At 46.2% G+C, this 17,857-nt stretch overlaps 1 protein-coding gene and 1 pseudogene across 1 annotated transcript in view; one reads left to right on the forward strand and one right to left on the reverse strand.

Annotated features, from left to right (window-relative positions):
* The window catches only part of LOC147125400 (glypican-4-like), a 263,841-nt gene that overhangs the window by 104,308 nt on the left and 141,676 nt on the right, over window positions 1-17,857 (forward strand). The gene's annotated exons all lie outside the window — the stretch shown is intronic.
* Window positions 4,914-5,873, reverse strand: LOC147125401 (leucine-rich repeat flightless-interacting protein 2 pseudogene; annotated as a pseudogene).

Below are 17,857 nucleotides of genomic sequence, written 5' to 3' on the forward strand. Positions count from 1 at the left end.
TGCGGTGGGGTATTCGGGGGGTCCTCGGTGTAATGCAGTGGGGTATTCGGGGTTTCCTCGGTGTAATTCGGGGGGTGGGGGGAGTCCACGGTGTAATGCGGTGGGGTATTCAGTGGTCCTCGGTGTAATGCGGTGGGGTATTCGGGGGGGGGCGGGTGGTCCACGGTGTAATGCAGTGGGGTATTCGGGAAGTCCTCTGTGTAATGCGGTGGGGTATTCGGGGGGTCCACGGTGTAATGCGGTGGGGTATTCGGGGGTCCTCGTAATACGGTGGGGTATTCGGGGGTCCTCGGTGTAATGCGGTGGGGTATTCGGGAAGTCCTCTAATGCGGTGGGGTATTCGGGGGGGGGGGTCCACGGTGTAATACGGTGGGGTATTCGGGGGTCCTCGTAATACGGTGGGGTATTCGGGTGTCCTCGGTGTAATGCGGTGGGGTATTCGGGGGTCCTGTGTAATGCGGTGGGGTATTCGGGGGTCCTCGGTGTAATGCGGTGGGGTATTCGGGGGTCCTGTGTAATGCGGTGGGGTATTCGGGGGTCCTCTGTGTAATACGGTGGGGTATTCGGGGGTCCTCGGTGTAATGCGGTGGGGTATTCGGGGGTCCTCTGTGTAATGCGGTGGGGTATTCGGGGGTCCTCGGTGTAATGCGGTGGGGTATTCGGGGGTCCTCGGTGTAATGCGGTGGGGTATTCGGGGGGGGGGGTCCTCGGTGTAACGCAATGGCAGGAGAGCAATGAGAATGATTGAGGGGATTATCAGGACCGATTTATGTAAATTGGGCATGCTCTCACTGGAAAAGAAGGTTGAAGAGTGATATGATTACTGTTTTTAGGATTTTAAAGGCATTAGATGATGTAGACCATGACAAGCTATTTCAACTTGTCAGAACAGTAGAACCCAAGGACACGGCCTGCGCTTGAAGGGGTAGAATTTCCAAACTAATCTGCAGAAACAATACTTCAGTGAGCGAGTGGTCAATCTATGGAACAGATCCCCTAGGGAAGCGGCAGAAGCATTCATTCATAAGGACATAAGAAATTAGAAGCAGGAGTCGGCCATATGACCCCTCGAACCTGCTCTGCCAGTCAATAAGATCATGGCTGATCATCCACCTCAACTCCACTTTCCCACCCAATTTCCATATCCCTTGATTCCCCTAGAGTCCAAAAATCTATATCTCAGCCTTGAATATACTCGAAGACTCAACATCCACAGCCCTTTGGGGCACAGAATTCCAAAGATTCACAACGCTCCGAGTGAAGAAATTCCTCCTCATCTCAGTCCTCAATGGCCGACCCCTTATTCTGAGACTATGTCCCCTAGTTCTAGAAACTCCAGCCAGGGGAAACAGCCTCTCAGCATCTACCCTGTCAATCCCCTTCAGAATCTTGTATGTTTCAATGAGATCACCTCTCGTTATTCTAAACTCCAGAGAGTATAGGCCCATTCTACACAATCTCTCATTGTAGGACAGCTCTCTCATCCCAGGAATCAATCTAGTGAACCTTTGTTGCACCGCCTCCAAGGCAAGTATATCCTTCTTTAGATAAGGAGACCAAAACTGTACACAGTACTCCAGGTGTGGTCTGACCAAGGCCCTGTATAATTGTAGCAAGACTTCCTTACTCTTATACTCCAACCCCCTTGCAATAAAGGCCAATATGCCATTTGCCTTCCTTATTGCTTGCTGTACCTGCATGCTAGCTTTCTGTGTATCTTGCACGAGGCCACTCAAATCTCTCTCAGCACCAACATTTGAAAATTTCTCACCATTTAAAAAATATTCTGTTTTTCTATTCTTCCTACCTCACATTTCCCAACATTATACTCCATCTGCCACCTTACTGCCCACTCACTTAGTCTATCTATATCCCTTTGCAAACTCTTTGGGGTAGGTTTTGCCGAACCTGTCGGGAAGGCGGCGGGACTTCCCCTTTCGGGTTTTTGACCCACCTACTTCGACATCCGGCCAATCCGTGCGATTTTCCCTTGATTGACCTTGTTGAGCCCGCCCAGCAGGCTCAGCAGGCCAATTAAGGGCCACCCGGCAACAGGTGACGTCACAGACTGAAATTTCATCTGTCAAGAGTCTTTGACAGATGAAATATCAGCGTTTGACAGCTGTTAGACTGTCAGTGTTTCACAGCTTCAGAGTTCTGACATGAGTCATTCTGCACAGACTCAGTTAGAACTCTCACGGCACTCAAAGCTGAAGGCTGTCACTTTTGACAGATCGCAGCCATTCAGCTTTAAGTTCCGGCTGAGTGATGCGCTCCCGACGGCTACAGGAAGAAAGGCTGTTAAGGTAAGTAAAAGTTCTTTACACACTTTAGACACACCAAACACACTTACCTTTGCACTCATGCACCCATCACTCACCTGAGCGCCCACACGAAACCCCACAATAGGGATTAGGCTAAAAACTGCCCGTTAACAGGCAGTTAATTGGCACTAATCCCTTCCTGCCTGGTTTCGGCAGGTCCCAGTGCGGGGCGGGTACCCGCCGCCCCGGAAACTTACGTGGGGCGGGGTTTTGGGTGGGATGGTGTCGGGACCCCCAAATTCGGGATTTCCCCCCCCCACCCCACACCTGAAACCCCGCCTGACGGCTTCCCGAAAATCTAGCCCTTTGTGTTCTCCAGTTTACAGTCCCTCCTAGCTTTGTATCATCAGCAAACTTGGATACATTACACTTGGTCCCTTCATCTTGGTCATTAATACAGATTGTAAATAGCTGAGGCCCCAACACTGATCCTTGCAGCACTCTACTAGTTACAGCCTGCCAACCTGAAAAAGATCCGTTTATTCCTATTCTCTGTCCGTGAATCAATCCTCTGTCCTTGCTACTATATTACCCCCAACCCCATGAGCCCTAATCTTGTGTAATAACCTTTTATGTGGCACCTTATCGAATGCCTTTTGGAAATCCAAATATACTACATCCACTGGTTCCCTTTATCTACCCTGCAAGTTCCATACTCAAAAAACTCATAATAAATTTGTCAAACACGATTTGCCTTTCATAAAACCATGTTGACTCTGCCTAATCATGTTATGATTTTCTAAGTGCCATGATACCACTTCCTTAACAATGGATTCCAGCATTTTCCCCGACAACTGATGTCAGGCTAACTGGCCTGTAGTTCCCTGTTTTTTCTCTCCCTCCTTTTTTGAATAGTGGTGTTACATTTGCGACCTTCCAATCAGTTGGGACTGTTCCAGAATCTAGGGAATTTTGGAAGATCAAAACCAATGCAGCCACTATCTCTGCAGCCACCTCTTTTAGAACCCTAGGATGTAGGCCATCAGGTCCAGGGGATTTGTCAGCTTTTAGTCCCATTAGTTTCTCTAGTACTTTTTCTCTACTTATATTATTAATTACATTAAGTTCCTCACCTTCATTAGACCCTTGGTTCCCCACCATTTTTGGCATGCTTTTTGTGTTTTCTATTGTGAAGACCGATACCAAATACCGCTGCTCACGATGCGATCTCCACTACATTGGAGAGACCAAACGCAGATTGGGTGACCGCTTTGCGGAACACCTCCATTCAGCCCGTAAGGGGTACCCCGAGCTTCCGGTCGCCTGTCACTTCAATTCACCGCTCCATTCCCACTCAGACCTCACCGTCCTCGGCCTCTTGCATTGTTCCACTAAAGCTCAGTGTAAGCTCGAGGAACAGCACCTCATCTTTCGATTAGGCATTTTACAGCCTTCTGGACTCAACACAGAGTTCAACAATTTCAGATCATAACCTCAGCCCCTATCATATATATTTTTTATCCACACTTTGTCTTTTTTTTCTTGTCTCCCACATGGCAGCTGTCTTTCATTCTGCCAGTGCAATTTACACTTCATCTAGAGCCATCCTTAGTTTCTTCACCTGTCCCATTACCATCTCCTTTTGCCTTGAATATCTTAATGTCTCTTAACCTCCCCTGCCTTCTATCCTATCACAGACCTTCACTTTTGTTCTTTCATCCCCTCCCCCTTTCCCAGCCCCTACACTTGCTTAAAAATCCGTTCCATTCCCTGCTTTTTTCCAGTTCTGACAAAAGGTCATCGACCTGAAACGTTAACTCTGTTTCTCTCTTCACAGATGCTGCCGGACCTGCTGAGTATCTCCAGCATTTTCTGTTTTTATTATAAAATATTTGTTTAATGCTTCTGCCATTTCTTTATTCCCCATAATAATTTCTCCTGCCTCAGCCTCTAAGGGACCAACGTTTACCTTTGCTGCTGCTCTTCCTTTTTACATACTGTAATCAACCACCACCTAGACCGAAGGGTGTGTTGATGCGGGGGGGTGGAGGACACAAGCACAGTCACAAGATTGGTAAATGAAAAACAGCAGTTAGCGGTGTTTTATTTTTAGAAAAACAGGGAAAAAGGTTCACGTCTGGCAAAATCCAAAAAACACATGACGTTCAAAAAGAAAAATGAAGAACAAAACCATCACCTGCCCCAGGTGGTTAGGAAGGCAGTCCTTAAATCAATTTCCTCCAAAAAACAATAAGGTAGGGTTACTTTACCACTGGATCTTTCTCAGCCGGTCCAGGGATCACATCAAGCTCTCAGAACTAAACAATATTCCACCCGGGTTCAACAGCAGACCTCTCTGTGGCAGCTGCAAGCTGGGCCCCACCAGCGGCCTTGGCCTGGCTTTCTCCTCAGGTACTGGCCCTGTCCTGGCCTTCTCAGGGCAGGCCCAGCCCTCAGGCACTGGCCCTGAAGGGATGCACTAGTTTGCCTTTTGAGTTCCTGAGCTAATGGGTAGATTTGCCTCAGGTGTGTTGGAGGTGGGTGTGACCTTCACCTGAATTGGAGTGAGAGGGGGACTTTGTCTTCATCTGGTGGCCACATACCGTCCATCCACCACAAACCACCCCCATAGCTCACATATCCCCCCCTTCAGCTCCGACCTCCGGGAAGGGGCGCAGGCAGACCAAAGGGCCTCCTTTTTTCTGCCTCTAGTTCATCCTCCATTTTTTCAGAGTTTTCCGTTGCTGTTTTACAACGAAGCACTTGTCCTTCGAGTCTGGCAACATCTTGTTCAACAGTGGCAATATCCTGTTCTGCCTTAGACAGTTTAAACTTGTACTCACTCAACTGCCCATTCGCATCTCAAGAATTTGTAGATCTGTGCCATTCTCTAGTCGATCAGAATCCGTGAGCACATTCTCAATCTTAGAGTTCTGTCGTTCCTCTTCCAACTGCAATTTCAGCTTTCTGATCTGTGCAAGTAATTCTTCCTTTTCATCGGCCAGTTTCTTTAGCCGCACATCTAGTGGTCCATCTCCTGCACCTTCAAGCACTTGAGCGGCCTCTTGAGACACAACTGTAATCGCACCAACAACTGGTTCATGGTTTACATCACCCTTAGGTGTGCCTTCTGGGATTATCACTAAACCGTGTTTCTCTTTCAGCTCGTCTCATTGCCAAATACCCCCTTTTAGTTCTTCTACTTTATGTTGTGACACACTATACGTATGTTTTTGTTCCAGTTCCTTAGATTTTTCCTCATTTTCTCTATATAACTCTGCCATTTGCTTCTCCAATTCCTCAATAACATTTTTTAGTGTATCCACTTGGTAGACGAGGTTAGATTTTTCATTGTCTAGTTGTGCATTGGAGACCATAGCTTTTTTTTTGTATTTCTCTTCTACTTCTGATAAGGAATCCCGCAATTTACTGAGTGAAACATCTGGATTCCAGAATGCTACCCGTATCCCCACTCCCTCGTTGAGGGGAAGATCCCCCAAGTGAGGCCAGTGTCGCTGCCAAGAACCCTGCAACTGCATTTCGAGAAGCAGGCCGAGAAAATGATTCAGCCTTCTCATCTAACTCTTTCTGCTGCAAAAGGGCCTCCATCGCTCCACCAAAGGGTTTTCAACAATGTGCGCTTTGTCCTCCCAGCCACCAGAGGGCTAAAGCCAGCATTCTCCACCATATGTGATCAACCACCACCTAGACCGAAGGGTGTGTTGATGCGGGGGTGGAGGACACAAGCACAGTCACAAGATTGGTAAATGAAAAACAGCAGTTAGCTGTGTTTTATTTTTAGAAAAACAGGGAAAAAGGTTCACATCTAGCAAAATCCAAAAAACACATGACCTTCAAAAAGAAAAATGAAGAACAAAACCATCACCTGTCCCGGGTGGTTAGGAAGGCAGTCCTTAAATTAATTTCTTCCAAAAAACAATAAGCCAGGGTTACTTTACCACTGGATCTTTCTCAGCCGGTCCAGGGATCACATCAGGCTCTCAGAACTAAACAATATTCCACCCAGGTTCAACAGCAGACCTCTCTGTGGCAGCTGCAAGCTGGGCCCCACCAGCAGCCTTGTACTGGCTTTCTCCTCAGGCACTGGCCCTGCAGGGACGCACTAGTTTGCCTTTTGAGCTCCTGAGCTAATGGGTAGATTTACCTCAGGTGTGTTGGAGGTGGGTGTGGCCTTCACCTGAATTGGAGTGAGACTTTGTCTCCATCTGGTGGCCACATACCGTCCATCCACCACAAACCGCCCCCATAGCTCACAATACTTATAGAAGCTCTTGCAATCTGCTTTTATATTTTTTGCTAGTTTTCTCTCTCTTTTCCCTTTTTATCAATTTTTTGGTCATCCTTTGCTGGTTTCTGAAACTTTCCCAATCCTCAGGCTTACTATTATTCTTCGCAACATTATAAGCTTCTTATTTCAATCTAATGCTATCCTTAACTTCTTTAGTTAGCCACGGTTGGATTACTTTTCCCGTGGAGTTTTTGTTTCTTAATGGAATGTATTTTTGTTGAGAATTATGAAATATTTCTTTAAATGCTAGACACTGCTTATCTACCGCCGTACCTTTTAATCTATTTTTCCAATCTACCTTGGCCAACTCGCCTATGTAGTTGGCTTTCTTTAAGTTTAAGACTCTAGTTTTGGACTTAGGCAAGTAACTCTCAAACTTAATATGAAATTCTATCATATTATGATCACTCTGTCCCAGAAGATCCTTTACTATGAGATTGCTAATTAACCCTGTCTCATTAGCCTGTTCCCTAGTTGGTTCCATGCCGTACTGTTCTAGGAAACTATCCTGAATGCATTCCATGAACTTGTCCTCCAGACAACCTTTGCCAATTTGATTTGTCCAGTCTGTATGAAGATTAAAGTCCCCCACGATTATTGCACTACCTTTGTTGCAAGCTCCTCCTATTTCTTGATTAATATTCTGTCCAACAGTATAGTTACTGTTAGGGGGCCTATATACTTACTCCTACCAGTGTTTTCTGCCCCATGTTATTCTTTATCTCCACCCATACTGATTCTACTTCCTGTTCTTCTAAACCAAGATCTTTTCTCTCTACTGTCCTTATGTCATCCTTTATTATCAGGGCTATCCCCCTCCTTTACCATTCTGCCTGTCTTTTCAAAACATCGAGTACCTTGGAACATTTAGTTCCCAACCTTGGCCACCTTGCAACTACGTCTCTGTAATGGCTATTAGAGCAAACCCATTTTTCTCTATTTGTGCCACTAGTTCATCTATCTTGTTATGAATGCTTCGTGCATTCAGATAAAGAGCCTTTAATTCAAATTTTTTACCATTATTCCCTGCTTTGACCTTATTCTCTGCTGCACTGCCACCGTTAAACTCTCTGTCCCTTCCTGTTACACTCTGCTTATTTTTACCCAAATCGCTACTCTGCTCTATTGCCTTGATCTTTCTCTTTAGATTTCTAAATTTCTCCTCACCTGACACCCCCCCACCAACCTTTTTTAGTTTAAAGCCCTATCTACAGCCCTAGTTATTCGATTCGCCAGGATGATGGTCCCAGTTACATTCAAATGCAAATTAGATAGATTTATTTCAGAATATAACATTTTGCGCTACAGTATATATAAATAATTTGAGACATGACTTGGTGAGTGTGACATGCTTGGGAGCAAAAAGGGTGACTTTGGACCAATGCTTTCCAGTGCTCCCAACCACTGGGGTTTTCTGTGTGCCATTTCTGGGTCTGTTGTAGACTAATTGATAGAGATTTATTGCTATGATTAGTTAACAACTTTATTATCATATGTGGCTATCAGAATGGTAGAAGGTGAGTTAGATGGACCTTGTTCTTTTTTCATCTAGCTATTCCTATGTTCCTATTAACTTGAATTTACATTTAAGAGGATCATTTTAAAATCTTCCTGACTGGGGCACCCCCTGAAATTATTCATACACTCCAGGAACCCTAGTCCAAAACAACAGTTTGCATTTACATAGTGCCTTTAATGTAGAGAAACATCCCAATGTGTTTCACAGCAGCATCATCAGACAAAAATGGAAGTTGTAATAAAAAAGGAGCTATTGGGGAGTGACCAAAATTTGGTCAGAGGTAGGTTTTAAGGGGGGATCTTAAAGGAGAGGGAGGCAGAGGGGCTTAGGGAGGGAATTTCAGAGGTGGGATGAAGTCGGGGGTGCATAAGAGGCCAGAGTCAGAGGAACAAAGAGTTCGGGAGCGTTGTTGGGCTGGAGAAGGTTATATTATAAAGATGCCCATCTAACTTCTGTTAAATCAGTTCCGTGTTGAGTTTGGCTTAGATTAACTAAAGTGCAAAGTCTTGATCTCAATACTGGATTTGAAAGGTAGAAAATATGTTTTTGGCATCTTAAGACGCCTTCAGTTTTACTTGTTTATAGAGGGAGTAGATTTATGATCCAAGTATGTGCAGTGATGAGCTCATGATGCTGCTGCTCTGGTTTGTTTATGATCTATGTCCACAAGTATAATCCTGTTGATAATCAAATCTAATGCAGCCTAAAAGCACTATACTTTGGCATGAGAATGATCTGATGTTTAAATGCTGGCTTTGCACATGTGGCTTTAGAATTCACCCTGGGGTGTCTCTCACCACATTTGAAATAAACTTTACTTAATTAGCTTGCATCAGCACCGCCCCTCCCCTCATCTGTTAACCAGTCATGAAGTAATCTTGTATTCCTTTCATCTTGAAAGGTTTCCCCTAACAGCAAGTACACTATCGTAGGCGAGTGATGTCTGTGCTGTCAGAGGCACAGAAGTCTCTTCAGGAGTAATTACGCTTGGTGCCTCCAGAGCTAAAAGGAGGCAGTGTGTCTGGTCTGCCATTTGGATTGGGCCAGTGTTACGCCAGGTTTCTGCAGTGCTGGTCTCCACGAACCATGTCTTGACAGGGCTGGTCACTTTGGAGTAATTTCTTGTGCTTGAATCTTGAACATGTCTGTTCTATTGCTACATTTGGTGGACTGAAATAAGGAAAGTCTCTTTTCTCTGGTTGGGGAGTTGATGACTAGGTGTCATCAATTTAGTGAGTAGAGGAGTTGGGGAAAAGATTCATTACGTTAAGGGTTGTTGGAGTATGGAATGCTTTGCCACGGGGAGTAATTGAGGCAAAGACCATTGCATATTTTAAGGGAAAATTCTATAAATATTTGAAGCAGAGCAAAATAAGGGCTGTGCGGTGACGGTGTGATTACTTTTATATTGCTCTAGCAAAGAATGATAGACACAATGGGCTGAATAGCCTTCTGTGGTTTTATGAATCTATTCATTTTGGAAGTGGCTCTGTTGTGACTGACTCCCTGAGCAGTTGGGACAGCCCTGCACATCTGTGGCATGCAGAAGAGATGTGGACATTTCTGCCATTGAACAAGATCAGAAGATGCTTGGAGATAAAACACCAGAAATATCGACTCCAGTCTGAATTATGTATGTGGGCTTGAATGTAAGTTTAAAACTTGACACCGATTTATTAATTTGAATCGGCAGAGGTGGGTTGAATAAGCCAGTTCCTTCTGGTTGTCCTCCTCGTTCATTCTATTTGTTCATAGGGTGGTTGCAGGAAATTGAGGATTGCGAGTGTGGAGATTTTAATAGGAGAGAAGAGCTATCTGTTAGATTCACACAGCTTTTTATAACGAGACTGACACGATATTGAACAGCTGAGCATTCTGGGCATCTGCACTATTTTGCTAGCTAGTACACATTTGTACTGACAGATTGAGCAGTTCATTGGTGTCTGGTCTGTGTGTTTTTACAGAGCTGTATCTGACACAGCCTGGCTTCTTCTTACAATCTCTGCTGTCTACATCGGGATTACGCTTGTAGTTTGGGCTTGCACTCCAGTCTTCGTGTGAAGGCTTGACAGCAAACCTCTGGATTACATAGAATATACGGCACAGAAACAGGCCATTCGGCCCAACCAGCCCATGCCGGCGTTTATGCTCCACTTGAGCCTCCTCCCATCTTTCCTCATCTAACTCTATCAGCATAACCTTCTATTCCCTTCTCCCTCATAGCATTTTGCTTGTTGGTAGAAACAGAGTGGCTAAGAAAAAGCTAACCTTTTGAAAGTCAGGGAGTTCTTTGTAAATTAAAGGTTTGGAGAAAATCAAGGACTGTGGACAGTTTAAGGATGAATTTCTAGGTGGCAAACTTCAAAAACAGTTGTATTCCAGTTTCAGTGGGTTGATGCTCAGAGCTCCCTGGAATACAAGCACTGACTCCTTTTAGATGCCATTTACAATGGATGCTGTAGTTTTGCCTGTGTGCATGGACCCTGTTTTTTCTTAGTAAATTCTCTTAACACGTAATCCATGTCTTTCCCTTCTCTCCCTTTCCACTTCTCCCCCTCTCCCCATTCAGTTGTTACATTAAAAGGCCCACCACCTTGGCCCAACTTGGGATGGACAATAAATGTAACCTTGCAGCATAGTCTACTATCTAAGAACGAAAAACCCTCCCACATCTAGTGGATGTCTCCAAACCAGCTCCTTGTGTTCTTGTGCTTTCTTCACTTGGTGTCCTGGCGGCACCAGTGAGATTATGGCAGCAACTTTGCACAAACATCTGATCTACAACAACAACAACAACTTTTATTTATATAGCGCCTTTAACGTAGTAAAACGTCCCAAGGCGCTTCACAGGCATATTAAAAGACAAAAAAATTTGACACCAAGCCACAAGGAGAAATTGGAGCAGATGATCAAATGCTTGGTCAAAGAGGTAGGTTTTAAGGAGCGTCTTAAAGGTCGAAATAGAGGTAGCAAGGCGGAGAGGTTTCAGCAGGGAATTCCAGAGCTTAGGGTCTAGGCAACAGCAGGCATAGCCAGCGATGGTTGAGCAATTATAATCAGGGATGCTCAAGAGGGCAGAATTAGAGGAGCGCAGACATATCTGGGGGGCATGTGGGGCTGAAGGAGATTACAGAGGTAGGAAGGGGTGAGGCCATGGAGGGATATGAAAACAAGGATGAGAGTTTTGAAATCGAGGCATTGCTTAACTGGGAGCCAATGTAGGTCAGCAAGCACAGGGGTGATGGGCGAACGGGACTTGGTGCGAGTTGGGACACGGGCAACTGAGGTTTGGATGACCTCAAGTTTACGTAGGGCAGAATGTAGGAGGACAGCCAGGACGCATTGGAATATTCAAGTCTAGAGGTAACAAAGGCATGGATGAGGGTTTCAGCAGCAGATGAGCTGAGGCGGGGCAGAGATGGGCGATGTTACGGAGGTGGAAATAGGCGGTCTTCGTTATGCTGCGGATATATGGTCGGAAGCTCATTTCAGGGTCAAATATGACACCAAGGTTGCGAACAGTGTGGTTCTGCCTCACAGATGTTGGGGAGAGGGATGGAATTTGTGGCAGGGACCGAAAATGGCTTTGGTCTTCCTAATATTTAATTGGAGAAAATTTCTGTTCACCCAGAACTGGATGTCGGACAAGCAGTCTGACAATTTATAGACTGTGGAGTGGTCGGGAGAAGTGGTAGTGATGTAGAACTGGGTGTCGTCAGCATACAGGTGGAAAGTGACACAGTTTTTGGACGATGTCACCAAGGGGCAACATGCAGATGAGAAATGGGAGGGGGCCAAGGGGGACCTTGGGGGACACCAGAGGTAACGATGTGGGAGCGGGAAGAGAAGCCATTGCAGGTGATTCTCTGGCAATGATTAGATAGATAAGAATGGAACCAGGCGAGTGCCGTCCCACCCAGCTGGACGACGGTGGAGAGGCGTTGGAGGAGGATGGAGTGGTCAACCGTGTCAAAGGCTGCAGACAGATCGAGAAAGATGAGGAGGGATAGTTTCCCTTTGTCACAGTCACATAGGATGTGTTATGATATAATTGGGTTTACGGAGACATGGCTCCAGGGTGACCAAGGCTGGGAATTATGTGGTCCAGCCAGATCTGGCGGTGAATGGCGTTCAAGTCTATATTCCTTGGACTTAAGGGAGCAAAGATGAGGGGCGTACCGGGAGGATGGAGGACGGCCAGGGTAAGAGAGAGTAATTGTTTTAATAGAAAGAAAGACTTGCATTTATATAGCGCCTTTCACGACCACCGGACATCTCAAAGCGCTTTACAGCCAATTAAGTACTTTTGAAGTGGAGTCACTGTTGTAATGTGGGAAACATGGCAGCCAATTTACGCACAGTAAGCTCCCACAAACAGCAATGTGAAAATGACCAGATAATCTGTTTTTGTTATGTTGGTTGAGGGAGAAATATTGGCAGGGCACCGGGAATATCCCCCCTACTCTTCTTCGAAATAGTGCCATGGGATCTTTTACGTCCACATGAGAGAGCAGACGGGGTCTCGGTTTAACGTCTCATCTGAAAGATGGCACCTCCGATAGTGCAGCACTTCCTCAGCACTGCACGGGAGTGTCAGCCTAGCTTTGTGTGCGCAAGTTCCTGGAGTGGGACTTGAACCCACAACCTTCTGACTCGGAGGCGAGAGTGCTACCCGCTGAGACACGGCTGACACTAATAGGGACTCGGACATCAAAGGTGGTGGTGAGGGTGTGGTTAAGCAGAATGTCACAGAATCACAGAAATCACAGAAACCCCACAGTGCAGATAGAGGCCATTTCGGCCCATCGAGCCTGCACCGACACATATCCCACCCGATCCCCGTAACCCCACGTATTTTAATCCCCCTAACACTAAGGGTCAATTTATCATAGCCAATCAACCTAACTCGCACGTCTTTGGACTGTGGGAGGAAACCGGAGCACCCGGAGGAAACCCACGCAAACACGGGGAGAATGTGCAAACTCCACACAGACAGTCGCCCGAGGCCGGATTCGAACCCGGGTCCCTGGTGCTGTGAGGCAACAATGCTAACCACTATGCCACCGTGCTGCCCTGTCATGTGACATCAGGACACAGCGTTATCACTTGGCAGGCTCAAGAGGTGGCCTTCACCAGCATGAGTTGGCGCCTCAGTGCAGCTGGCTGTGTTGATAGTGAAATGTGGGAGAGCGACTTTTTGCAAAACTTTTTTCTTTCCCCTATTTCAAATTCCTTTGTTCCCCTCCCACTATCATGGTTACTATTGCGTGCCATGAATCTCAATACCTGGCCAAGATAGTTTCTTCTTTGTGTAAGCCCTGGGTAATGAATGTTGGCAGGTTATTTGGCCATGGGGGGGCATTCTGCTGTGTTACCGGGTGTGATTCTGTGCAGCTCTGCAGCACACATTCCAACTTTTTGGGATGAGGCCATTTAGCCCATTGTGTCAGTCTTGTCTCTGAAAGAGCTATCTACCTAGTCCCATTCCTCTGCCCGTTCGCCACACCCTTTAAAATTTTTCTTTTCAAATATTTACCCATTTCCCTTTTTAAACACTTATGAATTCTGCTTCGACAGCTGTTTCTGGCAGTGCATTGCCTGCCCTGACATGAGTACAGAGCTGTCACCATTATGGTACTGGATTAGTTCATGTCTCTCCATGGCAAGCTGTGAAATTCAATTCAAAAGTCTAGTGCCAGAAAAAAAAGTGGCCACCAAAGCTGCCGGATTGTTGTAAAAACCCAACTGTTGCATTTAAACAACTTTCTGTTCCGTTGAATAGTAAAGAATTCAGTCCTATGGTTGCAACCACTATTTTTCTTACTTTAACATAAAAATGGTGGTGAACCATTAAACAACTAATGGAAGGAGGCGGCTCCATGAATATCCCCATCCTCAGTGATGGTGGAGCCCAGCACATGAGTGCAAAAGACAAAGCTGAAGCGTTTGCAACCATCTTCAGCCAAAAGTGCAAAGTGGATGATCCATATCTGCTTCCTCCTGAGGTCCCCACCACCACAGAAGCCAGTCTTCAGCCAATTTGATTCACTCAACGTGATATCAAGAAATGGCCGCGCATCTAGTCAAGCTATTCCAGTGCAGCTTTAACACTGGCATCTATCCAACAACATGGAAAACTGCCCAGGTATGTCCTGTCCACAAAAAGCAGGACAAATCCAATCCGGCCAATTACCGCCCCATCAGTCTACTCTCAATCATCAGCAAAGTGATGGAAGATGTCGTCGACAGTGCTATCAAGCAGCACTTACTCACCAATAACCTGCTCACTGATGCCCAGATTGGGTTCCGCCAGGACCACTCCGCTCCAGACCTCATTACAGCCTTGGTCCAAACATGGACAAAAGAGCTGAATTCCAGAGGTGGGGTGAGAGTGACTGCCCTAGACATCAAGGCAGCATTTGACCGAGTGTGGCATCAAGGAACCCTAGTAAAACTGAATCGAGGGGGGGAAAAACTCTCCACTGGCTGGAGTCATACCTAGCACAAAGGAAGATGGTTGTGGTGGTTGGAGGTCAATCATCACAGCCCCAGGACATCGCTGCAGGAGTTCCTCAGCGCAGTGTCCTAGGCCCAACCATCTTCAGCTGCTTCATCAATGACCTTCTCTTCATCATAAGGTCAGAAGTGGGGATGTTCGCTGATGATTGCACAGTGTTCAGTGCCATTCGCAACTGCTCAGATAATGAAGCAGTCCATGCCCGCATGCAGCAAGACCTGGACGACGTTCAGGCTTGGGCTGATAAGTGGCAGGTAACATTCGCGCCACACAAGTGCCAGGCAATGACTATCTCCAATAAGCGAGAATCTAACCACCGCCCCTTGACATTCAATGGCATTTCTATCGCAGAATCCCCCAGCATCAATATCCTGGGGTCACCATTGATCAGAAACTTAACTGGACCAGCCACATAAGTACTGTGGCTACAAGAGCAGGTCAGAGGCTGGGTATTCTGCGGGAAGTGTCTCACTTCCTGACTCCCCAAAGCTTTTCCACCATCTACAAGGCACAAGTAAGGAGTGTGATGGAATACTCTCCACTTGCCTGGATGAGTGCAGCTCCAACAACACTCAAGAAGCTCGACACCACCCAAGACAAAGCAGCCCGCTTGATTGGCACCCCATCCACCACCTTAAACATTCCTTTCCTCCACCACCGGCGTACCGTGGCTGCAGTGTGTACCATCTACAAGATGCACTGCAGCAACTCGCCAACTCTTCTTCGGCAGCACCTCCCAAACCCGTGACCTCTTCCACCTAGAAGGACAAGGGCAGCAGGCACATGGTAACACCACCTCCAAGTTCCCCTCCAAGTCACACACCAGCCTGACTTGGAAATATATCGCTGTTCCTTCATCATCGCTGTTCCTTCATCGTCGCTGGGTCAAAATCCTGGAGCTCCCTCCCTAACAGCACTGTGGGAGTACCTTCACCACACGGATTGCAGCGGTTCAAGAAAGTGGCTCAATACCACCTTCTCAAGGGCAACTGTCAAGTGAATTCTTCGAGAGAACCAGACCCATTACAGTAAGTTGAGAGAGGAAGTGAAGATGAAAATAAGATTGGCAAAGAGAGAATGAGAGAGTAGAATGGCGGTTAACATAAAAGGGAACCCAAAAATCTTCTACCGGTATGTAAACAGTAAGCGGGTAGTAAGAGGTGGGGTGGGGCCCATTAGGGACAAAGAAGGTGATATATGCTTAGAGGTGGAGGGCAAGGCTAGAATACTCAATGAGTACTTTGTACTGGTGCTTACTAAGGAGGTGGATGCTGACAAAATATCGGTAGAAGTGGAAAAGGTAGAAGCAATGGAAGGGGTGAAAATTGATAGACAGGATGTACTAGAAGGACTGGGTATGCTTAGAGTGGATAAGTCACCTGGTCCATATGGCTTGCATCCCAGGTTGCTAAAGAAATTGGGGGAGGAGATAGCAGAAGGGCTTGCCGTAATTTTCCAACCTTCCCTCGATGCGGGGGAGGTGCCTGAGGATTGGAAAGTGGCACATGTGACACCATTGTTCAAGAAAGGGTGTAAGGACAATCCTAGTAACTACTGCAGTTTAACATCAGTGGTGGGTAAAGTTTTAGAAACAATCAAGGAAAAAATGAACGGGCACTTGGAGAGGTTTAAGCTAATTAAGGAGAGCCAACACGGGTTTGTAAAAGGCAGATCGTGTTTGACTAATCTACAGGAAACTCTTTTATCCGGGACCGGCGTGGTGCCGGTTTATCAAAAAGTCCAGATTACAGAGAGGTATAGTTAAAAGGTACGAGAGCTCCGTACACAGCAACAAATCCAGGCTTCCCTGTTGCTTAGCAACAGGTGCAAGAAGCCCGACCACAGACCAAGCGTCCCTGTTGCTTAAGTGCAGGAACCCCGATTACACAGCCACAGATCCAGGAACGGCCACTAATATGTAGTAATATACTTACCTGAACCTACTCCTGAATTTTGCCGGTTAACAGAGATTTCTGGTTACTTAGGTGCCGGTAAATCGAGTTTCCTTAATTGAATTTTTTGATGAAGTAACCGGGAGGATTGATGAAGGGACTGCAATGGATGTTGTCTACATAGATTTTAGGAAGGTGTTAACGCTGGTTAACAAAATTGAGGCTCATGGAATAGGTGGGTCGGCAGCAGCTTGGATAAGGAATTGGCTTAAGGACAGAAAACAGCGAGTTGTGGTAAATGGCTGTATTTCAGACTGGAGGATGGTAGACAGTAGTGTTCCAAGAGTCAGTGCTGGGCCACTGCTTTTCTTGATATATGTATGTAAATGACCTGGATATTGGAATACAGAGTAGAATTTCTAAATTTGCCGATGACACCAAACTTGGGGGTGTGGCAAACAGTGAGGATGATATCAATCGACTGTAACAGGACATAGAAAGACTAGTAGAATGGGCAGACAAGTGGCAGATGGAATTTAATACAGAGAAGTGTGAGGTGATGCATTTTGGCAGAAGGAACAGGGAGAGGCAATATACACTTAATGGCACAGTTTTAAAGCATGTGCAGGGACAGAGGGACCTGGGAGTTAATGTGCATAGGCTCCTGAAGGTGACAGGACATATTAACATAGAAACATAGAAGATAGGAGCAGGAGTAGGCCATTCGGCCCCTCGAGCCTGCTCCGCCATTCAATGCGATCGTGTCTGATCATCCAAATTCAGTACCCGGTCCCTGCTTTCTCCCCATACCCCTTGATCCCTTTAGCCTTAAGAAATATATCTAACTCCTTTTTGAATATATTTAATGAACTGGCCTCCACCGCCTTCTGTGGTAGAGTTCCACAGGTTCACCACTCTCTGGGTGAAGAAATTCCTCCTCATTTCTGTCCTAAATGGCCTACCCTTTATCCTTAGACTGTGTCCCCTGGTTCTGGACTCCCCGACCATCGGGAACATCCTTCCTGCATCTAGTCTGTCCAGTCCTGTCAGAATTTTATAAGTTTCAATGAGATCACCTCTCATTCTTCTAAACTCCAGCGAGTACAAGCCCAATCGACCCAATCTCTCCTCATACGTCATTCCTGCCATCCCAGGTATCAGCCTGGTGAATCTTCGCTGAACTCCTTCCATGGCAAGAACATCCTTCCTCAGATAAGGCGACCAAAAATGCACACAATACTCAAGATGTGGTCTCACCAAGGCCCTGTACAACTGCAGCAAGACATCCTTGTTCCTGTACTCAAACCCTCTCGCTACGAAGGCCAACATATTGAGAGAGTGGTTAACAAAGCATAT

This window comes from Somniosus microcephalus, chromosome 1 (assembly GCF_052327205.1).
Source record: "Somniosus microcephalus isolate GS21.2 chromosome 1, FLI_Smic_1.0, whole genome shotgun sequence".
Lineage (NCBI taxonomy): Eukaryota > Metazoa > Chordata > Chondrichthyes > Squaliformes > Somniosidae > Somniosus > Somniosus microcephalus.